At 47.1% G+C, this 14,808-nt stretch overlaps 1 protein-coding gene across 1 annotated transcript in view; it reads left to right on the top strand.

Moving 5' to 3' along the window:
- The window catches only part of LOC124802803 (medium-chain acyl-CoA ligase ACSF2, mitochondrial-like), a 223,243-nt gene that overhangs the window by 33,473 nt on the left and 174,962 nt on the right, over nucleotides 1–14,808 (top strand). The window lies entirely within an intron of this gene.

Consider the following 14,808-nt stretch of genomic DNA (forward strand, 5'->3'; position numbering starts at 1 on the left):
TCTTTTTTCCATTTCCAGGAGTGTAGTTCAAATGGCTGTGAGCACTATGGGACTTAACATCTGAGGTCATCAGTCCCCTAGAACTTAGAACTACTTAAACCTAACTAACCTAAGGACATCACATACATCCACGCCCGAGGCAGGATTCGAACCTGCGACCGTAGCGGTCGCGTGGTTCCAGACTGTAGCGCCTAGAATCGCTCGGCCACTCAGGCCGGCCGTTCAATCTGTATATTGAAGAAACAATGATGGTAATAAAAGAAAGGTTCAGGTGTGGAATTAAAATTCAAGGTGAAATGAAATGAAATGAGCGTTTGGCGTCAGTGGCCGGGAGGCCCCTCGCGGGGCAGGTCCGGCCGCCATATCGCAGGTCTTATTACAGTCGGCGCCACATTGGGCGACCTGCACGCCGGATGGGGATGAAATGATGATGAACACAACACAACACCCAGTCCCTGAGCGGAGAAAATCTCCGACCCAGCCGGGAATCGAACCCGGGCCCAGAGGACGGCAATCCGTCACGCTGACCACTCAGCTACTGGGGCGGACAAAATTCAAGGTGCAAGGATATCAATGATAGGATTCGCTGATGACATTACTATCCTGGGTGAAAGTGAAGAACTACGTAACTTGCTGAATGGAATGAACTATCTAATGCGTACAGAATATGGTCTGAGAGTAAATCGAAGAAAGACGAAAGTAATGAGAAGTAGCAGAAATGAGAATTGGGAGAAAGTAAACATTACTACGGATGGTCACAAAGTAGATGAAGTTAAGGAATTCTGCTACCTAGGCAGCAAAATAACCAACAACGGACGGAGTAAGGAGGACAACAAAAGCAAGTTAGCAGTCGTAAAAAGGGCATTCCTGGCCAAGAGAGGTCTGCTAGTATCAAACATAGGCTTTAATTTGAGGAAGAAATTTCTGAGAATATACGTTTGGAGCACAGCATTGTGTGGTAGCGAAACATGGACTGTTGGAAAACCGGAACGGAAAAGAATTGAATCATTTGAGATGTGGTGCTAGAGGCGAATGTTGAAAATTAGGTGGACTGATAAGGTAGGGAACGAGGAGGTTCTGTGCAGAATCGGAGAGGAAAGGAATATGTGGAAAACACTGACAAGGAGAAGGGACAGTATGATAGGACATCTGTTAAGACATCAGGGAATGACTTCCATTGTAGTAGAGGAACTGTAGAGAAAGACAAAGATTGGAATCAACTTTAGTACACACAACGCTGGGAAAACTTCAAAGCCGATTATCTCCATAAATTTACGAAAAACATTAAGAACAGCCTATTTCTCGGCACTTTTTAACCGTATTCCACTCGCATGTTTCACTACGGAACAGAAAATAGCCTCAGTCATTATCGTACTGTGCATTAGCAGCATGGCAATCAGAGCACAACGCTGCAGAGGCTGTGACTGTAGACGATTTTTGAAATAAAAGCTACGTAGCTAAAGCGTGATTAAGAAAAACGTTGATGGCTGTTAATACATTTGAATATCTTAAAGTTTCATCTGACGTAACTTAGTAATAAGATATCTAATACATAAGTAGTACCTACTTCCAAGAGCATGACAACACCAATGTAGGTGTGCTACGGCTTCTGACCAATCATCGCGTTTGTGCTTGTGTACATCAGGTTTACTCTTATGATGAACGGATTGTAGATGTACTTGTAGACATCAGCAGCTGTGGACCTGAACATGCTCAAGATCTCACAACCAGACGGAATGCCTGAACCTGTGAGCTGCAGAACTATAACTGACCCATCCGGATGGATCCAGTTGCTCAATCGGTAAGAAGTAATATACTGGCGGCGGTACAGCGTGAAGTTACTCATAGAGTCTATCTGCTGACATGTCCGAAGACTGTTTTGCAACGTCGGTCGTAATTCAACTGTTAGTTTACCGTATTTTTCTGAGGCAGAGATTAGGGACCAGCCCAGCATTTACGTTAACGAGCGTGGACAACCGCCTGAAAACCACACTCAGACTCGCTGTGGTACCAATGGGGGCTAACGGTACTGCTGCACAAAGTGCCCTACGCCACATAACGTACTCTGTCTAGTAGCTTATAAACATAGGAGTAAGGCTAGTCGTGTGGGTCGCCTCGGTTCGTATGTGTTCAACCACTGAGCTTCCGCAAACAGTGGTAAGGAAATGTGGAAACTCATAGGAACGGCCCAGTAGGGAATAAGGGACTATCTAACTTCCAGAGCTCATTTAAAGCTTATGATACTGTCTCAGTTTTTAATTTTGTCTGAGTAATATTACGTATTGTATTGTACTTCCAACAATTTATTTCTTCTAGATATATTTAGCTCTTTGACTGTATGTTCGCTTTATTACAGTAACAGCAATCATGACTGTATATTGCGATTATTCGTCTGAATGAGCCAATTGTCACGAGCAGTCTCACATTCTCGAGTACGATACACCTCTTTGTGTCTTACTGGCTTCAGGACACGCAATGGCTTCCCGCCTGATTACAAAAGAGTGTGCCTTGAGCACCCGACACACTTGAGTGATAAGAGTTCACATAACTCCTGCGAGATAACGAATCAGCTGTGGTCACGTAACGTGGGAAAGTTAATACCGTATCCCATGCTCTGATACGAAACAAGTGCTTACATGTAATCTCAATAGCTAGTAGTATTAAGGCACGGGGAAAATCCTGACATCGGTACGTTCAAAGATATACGCAGAGCATTTGTATTGCAAAACTCATTGTGCCTGTCGTTCGTGTGCTATTCGTGGGTTAAAATACACGAGTGAAAGAATCTTCAACTTTTCCTTACTTCCATTTGCTCAGGACATACCAGGTCGTACTGAGGATGCTCTCAGAATTGTCGCCATTGCTGACGTACTTGGAATTACGTCGAATGCTTCGAAACAGACAACATTACTCTACGATGGCTAGTGTTAAACAGAAAAATACAACAGTGAAGAATAACAAATGCACAGTGGGCTATTGATTAAAGCGCCTAAGTAAATTGCAAATACTGTAGTTCTTTCTTAGCAGTAAGTGAGAAGCAGCTACATCTATATCTATACCACGTGGGAAGAGCGATCGTTAGCAATCCTCTGTGTCAGCTCACATCCCTCTAACTGCACCTTCGTGATCTCTTCGCGAAATGTTCATGGCGAAATGTTCATGGCAGGAAGCAAAATGTTGGCTGACTATTCCTGGAATGTATGCTCTCGGAATTCGAACAGTAAACCACACTGCACAATACCTCTCTTGTATCGTCTGCCAATGGAGTTGGACGATCATCTAAATGACCCTTTTGCACCTAATAAGCGAGCCTGTGACGAAACGTGCGGCTCTTCTTTGGATCTTCTATACGAGGTGCATTCAAGTTCTAAGGCTTCCGATTTGTTTTCTCCAGACTGGAAAGAGATAGAAACACGCGCATTGTTTTAAAATGAGGCCGCGTTCATTGTCAATACGTCCCAGAGATGGCAGCACCATACGGCAGAGGGAATTTTACCGCCAGCGGCGAGAATGAGAACTGTTTTAAATACTTAAAATGGCGACGTTTTCCGTACTTGAACAGCGTACAATCATTCGTTTTCTGAATTTGCATGGTGTGAAACCAATTGAAATTCATTGACAGTTGAAGAATACATGTGGTGATGGAGTTATGGATGTGTCGAAAGTGCGTTCGTGGGTGCGACAGTTTAATGAAGGCAGAACATCGTGTGACAACAAACCGAAACAACCTCAGGCTCGCACAAGCCGGGGTCTGACGACATGATCGAGAAAGTGGAGAGAATTGTTTTGGGGGATCGCCGAATGACTGTTGAACAGATCGCCTCCAGAGTTGGCATTTCTGTGGGTTCTGTGCACACAATCCTGCATGACGACCTGAAAATGCGAAAAGTGTCATCCAGGTGGGTGCCACGAATGCTGACGGATGACCACATGGCTGACCGTGTGGCATGTTGCCAAGCAATGTTGACGCGCAATGACAGCATGAATGGGACTTTCTTTTCGTCGGTTATGACAATGGATGAGACGTGGATGCCATTTTTCAATCCAGAAACAAAGCGCCAGTCAGCTCAATGGAAGCACACAGATTCACCGCCACCAAAAAATTTCGGGTAACCGCCAGTGCTGAAAAAATGATGGTGTCCATGTTCTGGGACAGCGAGGGCGTAATCCTTACCCATTGCGTTCCAAAGGGCACTACGGTAACAGGTGTATCCTACGAAAATGTTTTGAAGAACAAATTCCTTCTTGCACTGCAACAGAAACGTCCGAGAAGCGCTGTGCGTGTGCTGTTTCACCAAGACAACGCACCCGCACATCGAGCTAACGTTACGCAACAGTTTCTTCGTGATAACAACTTTGAAGTGATTGCTCATGCTCCCTACTCACCTGACCTGGCTCCTAGTGACTTTTGGCTTTTTCCAACAATGAAAGACACTCTCCGTGGCCGCACATTCACCAGCCGTGCTGCTATTGCCTCAGCGATTTTCCAGTGGTCAAAACAGACTCCTAAAGAATCCTTCGGCGCTGCCATGGAATCATGGCGTCAGCGTTGTGAAAAATGTGTACGTCTGCAGGGCGATTACGTCGAGAAGTAACGCCAGTTTCATCGATTTCGGGTGAGTAGTTAGTCAGAAAAAAAATCGGAGGCCTTAGAACTTGAATGCACCTCGTATTTCCTCAGTCACTGTTCCCTGGTAAAGAGCGCATACCATCAAGCAATACTCAAGTCTTGATCGATCGAAGCTTTTGTAGGCTACCTTTTTCGTGGGTGGACTAAAATTCCTGAAGGACCTTCCAATGAATCTCAGCCTGGCACCTGCCATTGAAAATATAAGTTTCACTTGGTCTTTCTGCGTTAAATCACTCCATACATATACTTTCAGATATGAAATGGATGTGACTACTTCCAGTGATTCTTTAGCAATTACATAATCAAACAATAACGGATCTTTTCCGTCCGTGTTTATTCAGAAAGTTACATTTATTTATGTTGAGGGTCTACTAACAATCCCTGCAGCAAGCATCGATCCTTTTCCGGTCTTCACGCTCTTCGCTACAGTTTTCCAACGTTACGACTTGTCCGTATAGAGCAGCATCCTCCGTGAGCAGACTCACAGATCCTTCATTGTTATCCAATAGCTCATATATATGTGTATTGTCAATCACTGGTCCTATAACACTATCTTGTCTTACGCTCGAAGTTACTTCTACGTCTGCCGGCCGGAGTGGCTGTGCGGTTCTAGGCCCTACAGTCTGGAGCCGGCGACCGCTACGGTCGCAGGTTCGAATCCTGCCTCGGGCATGGATGTGTGTGATGTCCTTAGGTTAGTTAGGTTTAATTAGTTCTAAGTTCTAGGCGACTGATGACCTCAGAAGTTAAGTCGCATAGTGCTCAGAGCCATTTGAACCATTTGAACTTCTACGTCTAAGGAAATCTCTTTGTTGAGAATAACGTAATGTGTTCTATTTCCTAGGCATTCTCCTGACATGTGCCGTACGTCATTAATGCTTTCCAAAACCACGTTATGAAAGTGGAGGGTTTGCATATTCCCAGGAACGTACACTGTGCAAAAAAATTAGTGCGCCTGGAAAGAAGATGTCGATTTTGATTCGATGACGGCATATTCCACCTGGGGGATCGTAGATTTACTGATTTTGGGTTTTAACATCTTCCATCAACAGGTAGCATACTGACATAGCTACTAGAGCGTCACCCGTGTCTACCCTTTAATACGTCTGCTCACAGCCAGAAGAATTAGTGTGATCCAAATGTGTGAAGCAAGCAGGCAACCAAGTTATGGAGACACACTCGTGTGTCCTTCAGCCAGCTGAGCGCGTTTGGAAGATGTCAAATTGTGGCCTTTCCAGTGGCGGGATGGTCCTGTCTACGAATTGCCACAAACGTTGAACGTGCTGCGGCGGTTGTGCGACGAAGCTGGTATCAGTGGTCAGATAAACGTTCTAAACCCACAGGCGAGGTCCTGGACGTCCAGTCGGTACAGACACCCGTCAGTAATATCGTACTGTAACGCCAGCAGTGGCAGATCGTCCAGCTATCACAGCACAGATAAGAGGTCTCGTGAGCCCAGACGTGTAAACACAAACTGTTGCGAACCGGTTATTACCAGTCAGGGTTTGAGCCCGCGGATTTCTAGCTCGTCTTCCACTCACGCAACAGCATCAATGTACACCGCTCGAATGGTGCTGTCAGATGATCAACTGAAAGATGGATTAGCGCGTCGTGATCTTGAGAAAGGAAAGTAGATTCTGCTGCACGCAGGTGATGGTCGTCCACGAGTACGGCGTAAACCTGATGATCGCAGTCTTGTAGAGTGCATTCCAAGACACCATGGCCCCACCATAGACCTTATAGTCTGGGATGCGATAAGGTACAACTCCCGTTCAACAAATATCTTTCTTTCCTTTTTTTTCTTTTTTTCCTCGTGTGAAGAGGGCCTCCCGTCGGGTAGGCCGTTCGCCTGGTGCAAGTCTTTGATCTGATGCTACTTCGGCGACTTGCGCGTCGATGGGGATGAAATGATGATGATTAGGACAACACAACACCCAGTCCGTGAAGCGGAGAAAATCTCCGGCCCAGCCAGGAATCGAACCCAGGCCCTTAGGATTGACACTCTGTCGCGCTGACCACTCAGCTACTGGGGGTGGACGTTCACCAAATGGTGGGTTTATGTAGTATTAATATCGATGTAGCTGCATATTTAAAGACAATGATTCTAACGTGCTGGTAAGAGAAAACTACCTGCAATTACAATTTACTTAGGTGCTTTAATGAATAACCTATTCTGCACTTGTTATTACTTAGAGAGGGGACGCTAATCAGCGCTCGCTACATGCAGAATGTTGTTTGCGCAGTTCTTTTCCCATTCTCAAAACGGGAAAGTAATGTGTTGTCCCAGGAGGATAATGCTCGCCCATAAAATGCTTGTGAAACCAACGTTCACTGAAAGACACGCATCAACTTCCCAGACCATCACGATCTTCAGGCTCATCTCCAGACGACAATGTACAGGATGTGATGGGACGAGAAGAGACTTGGGCGACTCGTCAACCAACAGCTCTTAAAGAACTACACTCCTGGAAATTGAAATAAGAACACCGTGAATTCATTGTCCCAGGAAGGGGAAACTTTATTGACACATTCCTGGGGTCAGATACATCACATGATCACACTGACAGAACCACAGGCACATAGACACAGGCAACAGAGCATGCACAATGTCGGCACTAGTACAGTGTATATCCACCTTTCGCAGCAATGCAGGCTGCTATTCTCCCATGGAGACGATCGTAGAGATGCTGGATGTAGTCCTGTGGAACGGCTTGCCATGCCATTTCCACCTGGCGCCTCAGTTGGACCAGCGTTCGTGCTGGACGTGCAGACCGCGTGAGACGACGCTTCATCCAGTCCCAAACATGCTCAATGGGGGACAGATCCGGAGATCTTGCTGGCCAGGGTAGTTGACTTACACCTTCTAGAGCACGTTGGGTGGCACGGGATACATGCGGACGTGCATTGTCCTGTTGGAACAGCAAGTTCCCTTGCCGGTCTAGGAATGGTAGAACGATGGGTTCGATGACGGTTTGGATGTACCGTGCACTATTCAGTGTCCCCTCGACGATCGCCAGTGGTGTACGGCCAGTGTAGGAGATCGCTCCCCACACCATGATGCCGGGTGTTGGCCCTGTGTGCCTCGGTCGTATGCAGTCCTGATTGTGGCGCTCACCTGCACGGCGCCAAACACGCATACGACCATCATTGGCACCTAGGCAGAAGCGACTCTCATCGCTGAAGACACACGTCTCCATTCGTCCCTCCATTCACGCCTGTCGCGACACCACTGAAGGCGGGCTGCACGATGTTGGGGCGTGAGCGGAAGACGGCCTAACGGTGTGCGGGACCGTAGCCCAGCTTCATGGAGACGGTTGCGAATGGTCCTCGCCGATACCCCAGGAGCAACAGTGTCCCTAATTTGCTGGGAAGTGGCGGTGCGGTCCCCTACGGCACTGCGTAGGATCCTACGGTCTCGGCGTGCATCCGTGCGTCGCTGCGGTCCGGTCCCGGGTCGACGGGCACGTGCACCTTCCGCCGACCACTGGCGACAACATCGATGTACTGTGGAGACCTCACGCCCCACGTGTTGAGCAATTCGGCGGTACGTCCACCCGGCCTCCCGCATGCCCACTATACGCCCTCGCTCAAAGTCCGTCAACTGCACATACGGTTCACGTCCACGCTGTCGCGGCATGCTACCAGTGTTAAAGACTGTGATGGAGCTCCGTATGCCACGCCAACTGGCTGACACTGACGGCGGCGGTGCACAAATGCTGCGCAGCTAGCGCCATTCGACGGCCAACACCGCGGTTCCTGGTGTGTCCGCTGTGCCGTGCGTGTGATCATTGCTTGTACAGCCCTCTCACAGTGTCCGGAGCAAGTATGGTGGGTTTGACACACCGGTGTCAATGTGTTCTTTTTTCCATTTCCAGGAGTGTATGTGAACAGGTCGAGCAGGCTTAGTATAATGTATCCCAGGACAGTATTCGCCATGTGTACAACCGCCTGGACACTGGAGTCAGCGCCTGCTATGTCGCCCATGGAGGCTATCCCAAGGATGTTTCAGCATGTTTCGATACCTGGTACTTAAGAATTGCTTGTGCTATTGATATGTAAATGTAATTATTTCGTTTACTCCGTTAACATTGTTGCAACAATGTGAATGGGAAATCCCTGAAAGAGTGTAATAATTGTTTTCCAGCAGTGTCTTTACTGCTGGGGGTACAGCGTGAAGTTAGACATAGAGCCTGTCCACTGAGATGTCCGAAGATTCTTTTGTGACATGGGTCATTGCTGCCAACCACATCCTTGCCTGTAATAAATGAGGTACAGTGCTGTTTGTCGTTTCTACACGACGCTTTTCGTGGGTGAAATAATACTGGAGAAATACGATATCTCACTCTCTCTTTATCCCACTGTTTGTTATGACTTGTAAATTCGTTTTGTTTCAAGTTTAGGTCCACTTCACTTCAATTCCGTGTAGTGCACAGTCAACCGAAGAGATCCAAGTGGTGTGTGAGTTTGTCCGCAGCTCGTGGTCGTGCGGTAGCGTTCTCGCTTCCCGCGCCCGGGTTCCCGGGTTCGATTCCCGGCGGGGTCAGGGATTTTCTCTGCCTCGTGATGACTGGGTGTTATGTGCTGTCCTTAGGTTAGTTAGGTTTAAGCAGTTCTAAGTTCTAGGGGACTGATGACCATAGATGTTAAGTCTCATAGTGCTCAGAGCCATTTGAACCATTTGGTGTGTGAGTTTTTCCCTGAATCGTGTGAACTTTTCATCTGTGAGTTATCGTAATTCAGCTGTTAGTGTCCCATGTTTGTCTGAGACAGTGATTAGGGACCAGCCCACCATTTGCTTTATCGAGGTGGAAAACCGCCTGAAATCCACACTCAGATTCGCCGTTGTACCAGTGGGGGCTACCGGTACTGATGCATTAAGTGTCCTCCGCCACATACTGTACGCTCTCTGCCGAGCGGTTCTAGGCGCCTCAGTCGGGAACCGCGCGACCGCTACGGTCGCAGGTTCGAATCCTACCTCAGGCATGGTTGTGTGTGATGTCCTTAGGTTAGTTAGGTTTAAGTAGTTCTCAGTTCTAGGGGACTGATGACCTCAGATGTTTAGTTCCATAGTGCTCAGAGCCATTTGACCGATTTGTACGCTCTTCTTGTAGCTTATAAAAATAGGTGTAGGGCTAGTCCTGTGCGCGCTAGCGCGGTCCGCAACTGCTCAACCAGTGACCTAACGGAATCAGTGGTATGGAAATGTGGAACCTCATTAGAATGGTCCAGTAGGGAATAACAGAGTCTAGCTTCCAGAGGAATGTTTAAAGCTTATGATACGGTCTCAGTTATTACTTTTGCCTGAGTAATATTCCGTATTGTATTGCACCTGCAACAGTTTACTTCTTCTAGAAATATTTAGCTGTTTAACTGCAGGTTCCTGTCATTACAGTAACAGCAATCGTGAATGTGTACTGAATGAGAAAACTGTCACGAGCACACTTTCATTCTCAACTACGATATACCTGTTTCTATGCTACAGGCTTCACGACATACAGTGGCTTTTCGCCTTATTACGAAAGATTGTGTCTTGGGCACCCAACTCAATTGAGTCACAAGAGTTCTTGGGTCGTAACGTGGGAAAAGTTAATATCAATCCCATGTTCTGATAGGAAACAAGTGCTTACATGTAATCTCAAAAGTAGTTTAAGGCGCGTGGAAGATCGTGACATCGGTAGGTTCAAAGTTATACACAAAGCACAAGTCAGCGCTGGTATTGCAAAACTTTTTGTGCCTATTGCTCATGGGGTATTCGTGGGCTAAAATACTCAAGTTAAAAAAGCGACATTGCTGACGTACTTGGCATTATGTCGAATGCATCAAAACACATAACAGTGTAGGATGGCTAGTGTTAAAAGGAAAAGTGCATCGGTAAAGAAGAACCATTGCAGAATAGGTTAGTAATTAAAGACCCTAAGTAAACTGCAAATGCTGGTTGTTGTTTCTTGACAGTACGTGAGAAGCACGGTCGTTAAATCTGCAGCTACATCCACACTACAGAAGCCACCATTTGGTGTATACCAGCGTCACTTGCCCCCCCCCCCCCCCCCCCCCCCCAGCTTTCCATTTTCAGTTCCAGTCGTGGATGTAGTACGAGAAGAGCGATTGAGCGATTGTTGGTAATCCTTCGTGTCTACTCAAATCTCTCTAATTGCACCATCACAGTCTTTTCGCGAGATGTTGGTAGGGGCAACCAAGGTATTGGTTGGCTCTTCCAGGAACTTACAACCTGGGAATTCGAATATTAAAGTACTGTTGGACGAGCATCTATGTGACACATTCGCACCTAATAAACGAACCTGCGACGAAACGTGCGGTTCTTCTTTGGATCTTCTCTATTTCCTCAGTCACTGTTATCTGGTAACGAACCCATACTGTCAAGCAGTACTCAAGTATTGATCGATCGAGGGTTTTGTCAGCTACCTTTTTCGTGGGTGGATTACAATTCCTGAATGATCTTCCAATGAATGTCAGTCTCGCACCTGCTTTTGAAAAGATAAGTTTTACTTGGCGTTTCTACATTAAGTCACTCCATACATACAAACACTCCATACATACAAAAGACTCGTTCGACCTATACTTGAATATTACTCATTAGTGTGGGATCCGTATCAGGTCGGGTTGACAGAGGAGATAGAAATGATCCAAAGAAGAGCGGCACGTTTCGTCACAGGGTTATTTGGGAAGCATGATAGCGTTACGGAGATGTTTAGCAAACTAAAGTGGCAGACTCTGAAAGAGAGGCGCTCTGCATCGTGGTGTAGCTTGCTGTCCAGGTTTCGAGAGGGTGCGTTTCTGGATGAGGTATCGAATATATTGCTTCCTCCTACTTACACCTCCCGAGGAAATCACGAATGTAAAATTAGAGAGATTCGAGCGCGCACGTAGGCTTCCGGCAGTCGTTCTTCCCACGAACCATACGCGACTGGAACAGGAAAGGGAGGTAATGACAGTGGCACGTAAAGTGCCCTCCACCACACACCATTGGGTAGCTTGTGGAGTATAAATGTAGATGTAGATGTAGGTATACTCCCAGATGTGTAATGGATGTGACTACTTCCAGTGATTGTTTGGTAATCGCATAACCAAACAGTAACGGGTCTTTTCCGCCTCTGTACTCAGGAAATGTTACATTTACTTATGTTGAGGGTCCGCTAAGAATGCCTGCACCAAGCGTCGATCCTTTTCACGTCTTCACGCACTTCGCTACAATCTTCCAACGTTGCAACTTCTCCATATACAGCACCATCATCCGCGAATAAACTCGTTATCCACTAGCTCACCTATATGTGTGCTGTCAACAACACTGGTCCTGTAACACTCCCTTGTGTAACGCTGAAGTTACTTCTACATCTAAATAATCCCCTTTGATAAGAATGAGTGCTGTGTTCTATTTGCTAGAAATTTTCTTGGCATGTGCCGTAGGTGATTATTGCTATCTGAAACCTCGTTATGAAAGTGTTTTATTAGTACGCCAGGAAAGACGACGTCGATTTTGATTCGATCACGGCATATTCCACCTGCGGGACAGTAGATGTACTGATAGTGGTTTGAACGTCGTCCGCCAACAAACAGCATATGGGCATAGCTACCAGAGCGTCATCTGCATCTATTCTTTAATACGTTTGCGTACAGCAGAAGGGCTCAGTGTATTGCAAACGTGTGAAGGGAACAGGCAATGATGCCATGGAGACGCACTCGTGCTTCCTACAGCCAACTGAGCGGGTCTGGAAGGGTTCTAATTGTGGCCTTCTGAGTGGCGCGATTATCCTTCAGGAGAATTGCCACGTAAGTTGGACTTGCTGCGTCGCTTGTGCGTCGATGCTGGTATCAGTGGACACGTGGACATTTTAAACCCGTTGACGAGGTTCTGCACGTCCATGCAGTACAGACGCTCGCCAGAATCATCGTATCGTAAGGCCAGCAGTGGCGCATTCTACAGCTATCACACCACAGATATGAGGGCTTGTGAGCTCAGACGTGTAAACACAGGCCGGCCGAAGTGGCCGTGCGGTTAAAGGCGCTGCAGTCTGGAACCGCAAGCCCGCTACGGTCGCAGGTTCGAATCCTGCCTCGGGCGTGGATGTTTGTGATGTTCTTAGGTTAGTTAGGTTTAACTAGTTCTAAGTTCCTAAGGGACTAATGACCTCAGCAGTTGAGTCCCATAGTGCTCAGAGCCATTTGAACCATTTGAACGTGTAAACACAAACTGTTGCGAACCGCTTGTTACCCGTGAGGGCCTGAGCTGACGAATTTCTAGTCACTCACCCACGCACGCCACAGCATTCTCAAGTACCAGGTATCGAACCGTGCTGAAACACCCATGGGATAGCCTGCAAGGACGACAATGCAGGCTCTGACTCCGGCGTCCAGGCGGTCGTACAGATGGCGAATACCGTCCTGGTATACATTATGCCACACCTGCTCGACCTGTTCACATAGTTCCTTAAGAGCTGTTGGTTGACGAGTTGCACGAGGTTTCATGGACAACCCACACGTTGTCGACTAGAGATGAGCCTGGAGATCGTGCTGGTCTGGGTAGTAGCTGCGTTTCTTGCAAGTGCACGTTGGTTTCACAAGCATTGTATGGGTGAGCATTATCCTACTGGGACAACACGTTACTTCCTGTTTTGAGAATGGGAAAAGAACTGCGCAAACAACATTCTGCATGTAGCGCGCTCTGATTAGCGTCCCCTCTCTAAGTAATAACAAGTGCAGAATAGGTTATTCATTAAAACACCTAAATAAATTGCAATTGCAGGTAGTTTTCTCTTACCAGCACCTTAGAATCATTGTCTTTAAATATGCAGCTACATCGATATTAATAACTACATAAACCCACCATTTGGTGAACGTCCGCCCCCAGTAGCTGAGTGGTCAGCGCGACAGAGTGTCAATCCTAAGGGCCTGGGTTCGATTCCTGGCTGGGCCGGAGATTTTCTCCACTCACGGACTGGGTGTTGTGTTGTCCTAATCATCATCATTTCATCCCCATCGACGCGCAAGTCGCCGAAGTAGCATCAAATCAATGACTTGCACCAGGCGAATGGTCTACCCGACGGGAGGCCCTCTTCACACGAGGAAAAAAAGAAAAAAAAAAAGAAAGATAGAAATTTGTTGAACGGGAGTTGTATCTTATCGCATCCCAGACTATAAGGCCTGTGGTGGGGCCACTGTGTCTTGGAATGCACTCTACGAGACAGCGATCATCAGGTTTACGCCGTACTCGTGATCGACCATCACCTGCGTGCAGCAGAATCTACTTTCATTGCTGAAGATCACGACGCGCTAATCCATCTTTCAGTTGATCATCTGACAGCACCATTCGAGCCGTGCACATCGATGCTGTTGCGTGAGTGGAAGGCGAGCTAGAAATCCGTGGGCTCAAACCCTGACTGGTAATAACCGGTTCGCAACAGTTTGTGTTGACACATCTGGGCTCACGAGACCTCTTATCTGTGCTGTGATAGCTGGACGATCTGCCACTGCTGGCGTTACAGTACGATATTACTGACGGGTGTCTGTACCGACTGGACGTCCAGGACCTCGCCTGTGGGTTTAGAACGTTTATCTGACCACTGATACCAGCTTCGTCGCACAACCGCCGCAGCACGTTCAACGTGTGTGGCAATTCTTCGACAGGACCATCCCGCCACTCGGAAGGCGACAATTTGACACCTTTCAAACGCGCTCAGCTGGCTGAAGGACACACGAGTGTGTCTCCATAACTTGGTTGCCTGCTTGCTTCACACATTTGCATCACACTAATTCTTCTGGCTGTGAGCAGACGTATTAAAGGGTACACACAGGTGACGCTCTAGTAGCTATGTCAGTATGCTATCTGTTGATGGAAGATGTTAAAACCCAAAATCAGTACATCTACGATCCCCCAGGTGGCATATGCCGTCATCGAATCAAAATCGACATCATCTTTCCAGGTGCACTAATTTTTTTGCACAGTGTACGTTCCTGGGAATATGCAAACACTCCACTTTCATAACGTGGTTTTGCAAAGCATTAATGGCGTACGGCACCTGTCTGGAGAATGCCTAGGAAATAGAACACATTACGTTATTGTCAACAAAGAGATTTCCTTAGACGTTGAAGTTCAAATGGTTCAAATGGCTCTGAGCACTATGCGACTTAACTTCTGAGGTCATCAGTCGCCTAGAACTTAG

Source organism: Schistocerca piceifrons, chromosome 6, assembly GCF_021461385.2.
Source record: "Schistocerca piceifrons isolate TAMUIC-IGC-003096 chromosome 6, iqSchPice1.1, whole genome shotgun sequence".
NCBI lineage: Eukaryota > Metazoa > Arthropoda > Insecta > Orthoptera > Acrididae > Schistocerca > Schistocerca piceifrons.